The sequence below is a fragment of the Magnolia sinica genome, chromosome 18 (genome assembly GCF_029962835.1).
Source record: "Magnolia sinica isolate HGM2019 chromosome 18, MsV1, whole genome shotgun sequence".
Taxonomy (NCBI): Eukaryota; Viridiplantae; Streptophyta; class Magnoliopsida; order Magnoliales; family Magnoliaceae; genus Magnolia; species Magnolia sinica.
In genome coordinates this window covers 50524353-50531443 of record NC_080590.1, presented here as the reverse complement: position 1 = coordinate 50531443, position 7091 = coordinate 50524353, and positions in this window count along the sequence as shown.

The following is a 7091-nucleotide window of genomic DNA, read 5'->3' as shown; positions in this document are numbered from 1 at the left end:
AGTTAAGCAAACCATAAGCATGAGAATATCATAAAATGTATATACGAGTCGCTAAACATGTAAGATATCCAAAATACAGTGCCAAGAAAATCCAAACTGAGAACTAGTCATACCCAAATAAATATCCCAAAATGACTAGGGACCTGTCCCATGTCCCGTGACCATCCAAACATAAACTAGAAGAAACCGCTGAAAGTCTGATAGTACGCTCGCTCCTCCTCATTGTCCATGCCCGCATCCTCCAGCACATCTACCTCTATTGACTCTGCATCTATAAAAGGTTCTGGTTGGTGTTTTAGAACACCGTCCTAGAGTGAGAGTGAGTAGCTAACTCAGTGTTACCATTAACAATAAGTTACATAAATTATCATATACAAGAGTAAATTTATTAAAAAGCATTCATCATAGAATACTAGATACTCTGATTAATGCAATTCATGATTTAATGACATGATGCATGCCTCTCACCACCAACACTCCCTCGAGTGACAACATCTAATGATCGTGAATGACCAGCACTCCCTCAGTGCGACCTTGACTACCGAATCGCCAAAGTAAATAATACAATGTCATGTAAATGTTAGCCAAGTTGATTAAGTAGGTTCATTCATCCAGAAGGTTGGGAAAACTGAAAACATTGCCCTAATCCGATCGCGCGGCTCTAATGGTCGTGGCCGTATGACTCTCGCGATCCTTGGTACTCGTGGGTTCGTCAATCCCATAGCTCTTAAGCTTATATGATAACAATTGGGACTTCAAAGTCCTACTTGCGGTCACTACAGGGAGGCTCGTCACCCCATCGTAAGCCGATAGCACGAGCATAGTGTCTCATACCACCATCCCCGGCTCATATGTCTTGTGGGTCACAAATCATTATTAATAGTGGGTGCAAGGGTCGCAAGGTACCTCAGGTTCAATCAGGTATGTACAATCATGGTTAACATCCAAGAATGGTCAATCAGTGGGCTAATATGCCCCCACAAGATGAACCACAGACTGTACAGCCTGAGAATGACATCTCGCGTAGTCCGACTACGGCCGACAAGTCGCGGTTTGACTAGTCGGGCCAAACTTACCCGTGGGCTATCCCAATGGAAAGGTTGCCTCAGGGATTCCGGTTGATCGGCCGATCCATAAGGGGACATGTGCATGGGTAAATAACATATATTCAACAATTTCAGGGACAATTTCATAAGCGACAAGCATATTTCAACATTCTAGGCATATGGACAGCAACACACTAGACTGCACTAAAACATCCGCATGTGAAGAGTCAACATTACAATTTCAGCAGCAATTGGAGATCAAGATCAACATATTACAGCCATTTAGCAAAGATGGACAACCATACACCCATTCACAATAATTTAATCCATATGTGCTAACATGAATCATATAATTCAGCAAGGTAGCGGAAGCCAAGCACAACAATTTTAGCAAATCAACAGGTAGACAAACAATGCATCCAATCTACGTCTAGCAATTACATGTGATGAAGTTCAAGATACCAAATCAGCAATATATTTGGGAAATTGCACATGTGATTCCTAATGGACCAACAAACAGACATTCACACATCAAAGAGTTCTCGGGACCTAAATCTCTCTCCCAATTTTAGGGAAAACCTATGTCTATGTTCCAAATCAAGAAGTTTTAAAAATCAGCAACATACAAGTACATACACCACTCACATTCACTAAGATCTACGCTAGGCATAATAATTGGCCGCTTAAAGGTAATAGTCCGCACATATTATAGATTGGAGGTCCATGGAGTCGCTCTAGCGTTGACGGGTCCGTAAACTTGACGTGCCGGAATCCTGCGTCATATGAATTCCGCTATAAGGTGCATGCGTGTAGTTCATAGCTAGGGAGAGATGGATAGGAGTTCAGATTTTTACCTTGGACTGAACGTAGCTCATTCTTACGGTGATCAAGTCGAAGTTCTGGACAATATGGAGATGATTGTGCGGGGAATTCCGGTCCCCAAGCACAACATGCACCCACACGCTACTATCTCTCCCATATCTTTCCTCTCTCTCTCTCTCTTTATCTTTCCCTCTCTCAGCTGCTAAAAATGGTTGTAGAAATGACAGAGAGAGGGCTGAAATGGGTTATATACCCTGGAATTAAGTCATTTGGCCCTAGGTTCCATTAATTGCTTCCAACGGCCTTGTGGGGCCCATTTCTGGCTGTTGGGGCTGCTCTGATAGCCCCATGGCCCATCTAATTCATGGAATAGGTACCCCATGGCCTGATAAAGGGTTGGGTATAATTTGAAAGCAAACAAATGTGGGGTTTTGTCACAATGGTCCGATTTGTGATTAACGGTCACCGTTTCTCGATCGGGGGTTAGATTTGGCTAACGAGTGTAAGGAAATATTTTCAACCTATGGTACAAATTTGGGTGGAATCCGATGGTTGAAATGTCCTAATTTATTATCCTAATTGGTGGGGCCATTTGTTTTAAAATTTAGATTTTTTACCAATACTTGGGACAGTTGCATTTTACAAGAGCCGACTGGACGGCGCAAATTGTCTATTTCCAGGCGTCGTTTGAGTCCATTTTCCGTGATTAACCACAAGCCCAGTGAGATGGACATTACTCTATAATTTCAGAACTAACGGCCCACTAACGAGCGGTCTAGATCTTGTTTAGGTAATCGGGGCACTTCTCGAATAAATTGGGTAGGAAGATTTCTTGGGCGCAGTGGTTGAGGTATGGATTAACTAAGTTCACAGTATGACCTATTCGAAATTAGTGAAAATGGTGATTCGGTCATGATCACTCTAAATCGTCAGTTTTAGGCTAAAAGAGTAACTGTGTTGATTTAGTTTATTAATTAAGGTCTAGGCCATAGCTAACTTAGCTTTGGATAGACTTTAATTTAGTTATGATTGTTTTGATTAGTCAGTGGCAGGTCGGTTAGATTTGGGCCCTATGTGAACAAATCATGGGGCTAAACTCAATGTTTAAGTGATCAGTTGGATATGGTGGATCAATCTTATTAGTACGGTTCTTTATCGATATCAGCCGCGTATAAGCCCATCTCGAGTGTCAAGGGTCAGTAAGTGATGACGTGGCTATTTATTAAAAAAATTAAGAATTTTTGGTAATTCAAAATAGTAAAAATTCGGGGTGTTACAGATCATAATGAGGCTTAGGATTTTCTATACAAGTTAGCAGAGAATACGCAGACATGGGATGTCTCTGTTAAACCAGACCAAACTAAACTCATTCCTAGAGAGAAAACGGGGATGTATGTCCTAAGAAAGGAAGACGACCTTAGTGTAAAATTCACTGCATTAGCTAAAAAGGTCGAAGCTTTAGAAATTATGAAGGTTGATATGGTTAAAACAAACACTTCATTAGGTAATTTTTGTAGCATTTGTGGTAGTGCATCCCATGACACAAAAGATTGTCTAACAATCCCAGTTGTACAAGAAATCATGCATGAGCATGAATAAGCAAATACTATAAATAACTATCGAAGGTTAGTTATGCAACCAATGGTAAACATGTATAATCCAAATTGGTGTAACCATCCTAATCTTAGTTGGAGGAATCGACCACAAATTAATGCACCCAATGCACCTCAAATGCCTCTAAAAATAACTTTTTTGGGTCATTTAATAATGCACCATATATGCCCCCGCCAAAACGATCATCTGTGGAGGATGCATTGACCGCATTCATGAACTCTTAAGCTCAAATGAATCAGTCTATAATCCAATCAAATCAGGAATTAAAGACAGCTGTGGCTAGGATTGAGACTCAACTACATACTAGTGAAAAAGGCACCCTTCCTTCTCAACCTGTGTCAAACCCTAAAAGTACACATTTCATTGGAGACTCAAATCCAAGTGAGCTACATCACGAACAAGCTAAGGCCATCATTATCTTGAGAAGTGGAAAAGAGGTCGATAACAAGATAATATAACTAGTAGAAATACGAGAGGATGAGCCACCATCTCAAGAGAATGATGAACCAGCTATGGTTCAAGAGCCGCAAAAACAAAATGACAAAGGGACTAAGTCATATAAACATCCAGTTCCATTCTCATATAGACTTCAGAACCCAACTGTCCCCATGAAATATCAAGAGGTGTTGGATGTGCTCTAAAAGGTTACTGTTAATATTCCTCTGCTTAATGTCATTAGACAAATTCCATCATATGCTAAATATCTCAAAGACTTGTACACTGTAAAGAGAAAATTAAATGTGCACAAAAAGACATTCCTTACTAAGAAAGTGAGCGCTATCATTCAACAAAAGGCCGTACCCAAATACAAATACTCGGGAAGTCCCACTATTCCTTGTATTATCGGAAGTTTTCAAATTGAGCATGCTTTGCTAGATTTGAATTCAAGTGTCAACTTAGTAACTTATTCGATTTACCAACAAATGGGGTTAGGCGAGCTTAAACCAACCATGATTACACTCTAACTCACTGATCGATCCATTAAGGTACCAAGGAAAATTTTGGAGGACGTGTTAGTCCAAGTTAGAGCTGGGCAAAACAGATCCGATCCGGTGGATTCGACCCGATTATACCTGATCTGACCCGATCCTAACCGAACCGACGACCTAGATCGGTGCGGATCAAGTTAGGTATTTCAGATCCGAATGATTTTCGAATCGGGATCAGATCGTGGTCAATCCGGACCGATCCGATCCGAAACCCAACCTGATCCGGAGCCTTAGGAGGATTTTAATGGAGGATATCCAATCATTATTGTTTTCCTGTGGTGTGGTCCACCTAAGATTTTTATCCCTCTAATATTTTGTATTAAGCCTTAAAATGATCTGTAAAAATGGATGAATGGCATCGTTGAAATACATACATCATGGTGGGCTCACAGATCACAGGGAGTAGCTAATTCGTTTCTGTCAGGCGTCAGTACCACACACCAGCTACTGCTGTAGCCTAGGAAATAGGATTGCGTACTAAGTAACTCAGTACACTTTTATCTACTGAGTAAACTTAGTTGGGCCTACCATGAATGTATGTGGGTTATCCACACCGTCCATCGGTTTTTCGAGATCATTTTAGTGGTTGAGTCTAAAATAGAAGTATTCCTAAAGCTCAAGTGGACCACACTATAAGAAACAATGCGAATAATGACTTCCACCATTGAAAACTTGCTAAGGCCCACAGTGATTTTTATTTGTCATCCAACCTGTTCATAAGATTACGCAGACATGGATGAAGGTAAAAAACAAATATTAGCTTGATCGAAAACTTCTGTGGGCCTCAAGAAATTTTCAACGGTAGAATTTCAATTCACACTATTTCCTGTGGTGAGGTTCACTTGAGATTTGGATATATCTCATTTTTGGGATGAAACCATAAAATTATCTGTTAAAATGGATGAACGAAGTAGATAAAATATGCAAATCATGGTGGACTCCACAGAGTTTACTCAGTACGCAATCCGCTTCCGTAGCCTAGGCTAGCTAGCTAGGTACGTGGCGTGCGAAGACGAGACTGACACTCCTCGAGCTCCGAGTTGTACGAACGGTTCAAAGGAGATCAAAGTTATATGAGCCCCACAGTGATGTATTTATTATATCGACACCGTTCATATATTTTTAGAGATCATTGTAGAGTAGTATGCAAAAAATGAATAATATCCAAAGATCATCTGGACCACACCGCAAATAGCAGTAGAGAAAGATTTTCACCGTTAAACATTTCGTGTGGTCCACTTGATAGTTAGATCTGTCTTATTTTTCGTCTCAAGCCTTATGATGAGCTCGCTAAATGGATGGACGGTTTAGATATAACACATACCCCATGATCAGACCCACAGAACTTGCTAATGTCGTTACAGCAAGTCACTTGCGTGAAAAGCACTCACTGCACTTTCGTGCAGTGCACGTCAACACATGTCTGGTAAAAGTATGGATACGGTAACGAAGAGTTCTTTCAGAGGCATGTGGGGCCCACCTTGATGTATATGTTTTATCTAAGCCGTTCATCCATTTTGACATATCATTTTAGGCCTTGAGCACAAAAAGGCGGTATATTAAAGGCTGAAGTGGACCACATCACATGAAACAGTTAGATTAAATTCATACGATCTGAATCCTATTGAACCCGATTCGAATTGGTTTCCCTAACCGAGTCAGACTCGGTTCGGGTCAGGCCAACCATGTATCGGATCGGTTCGAGTCAGGTGACCCGGATCTGATCCCGGATCGGATCAAGTTCGGGTCAAGCCATTGAGACTTCGAATCGGGTCGAGTTGAACCTAGTCCGATCTAATCTGGACCCATGCCCAGCTCTAGTCCAAGTGGAGAAATTCGACTTCCCCATGGATTTTATTGTGCTAGACACTGAACCATGTGTAAATGCTAACGCTTAAGTTCACATCATTTTAGGCCGCCTATTCCTAGCAACTTCAAATGCAATCATAAATTGCAGGAATGGAATAATGAACTTGTCTTTTGGTAGCATGACTCTAGAGCTAAATATTTTCAATCTATGTAAGCAGCCCAATGACAATAATGAGATCCATAAGCTGAATTTCATGGACTGCTTGATAGAAGAAGAGGAATTAGAACCTAGTCTGACTAAGGAATTGATTTAAGTTTTTGGGGTCTTGAAAATTTCTGATTTAAAAAAGTGCTTGCTGAAATTTGTGATGATAATGAGAGCACTACCACCCAGGATATTAGTATGTACCAATGGAGACTGCGTACTCAAATCTTATCTCTCGAGGACTCGCGACCTCTGCCATCACCAACCAATGTTCAAAAGCTTGATCTAAAACAACTACCAAATGAGCTTAAGTATGTATACTTGGGTGAAAATAAAACTTATCTTGTGGTGATCTCTTCATTTTTAGACAAGGATCAAGAAATTAAATTGTTGAATATTCTAAGGGACCATAAAGGAGCCTTGGGCTGGACCATTTCTGACATCAAGGGTATAAGCCCTTCCATATGCACTCATCAAATCCACCTCGATGAGGATGCCAAACTAATTAGACGACCTCAAAGGCGTCTCAATCCAAACATGATGGAAGTTGTAAAAAATGAGGTGATCAAATTGTTGGATGTGGGAATCATCTACCCAATATCTAAT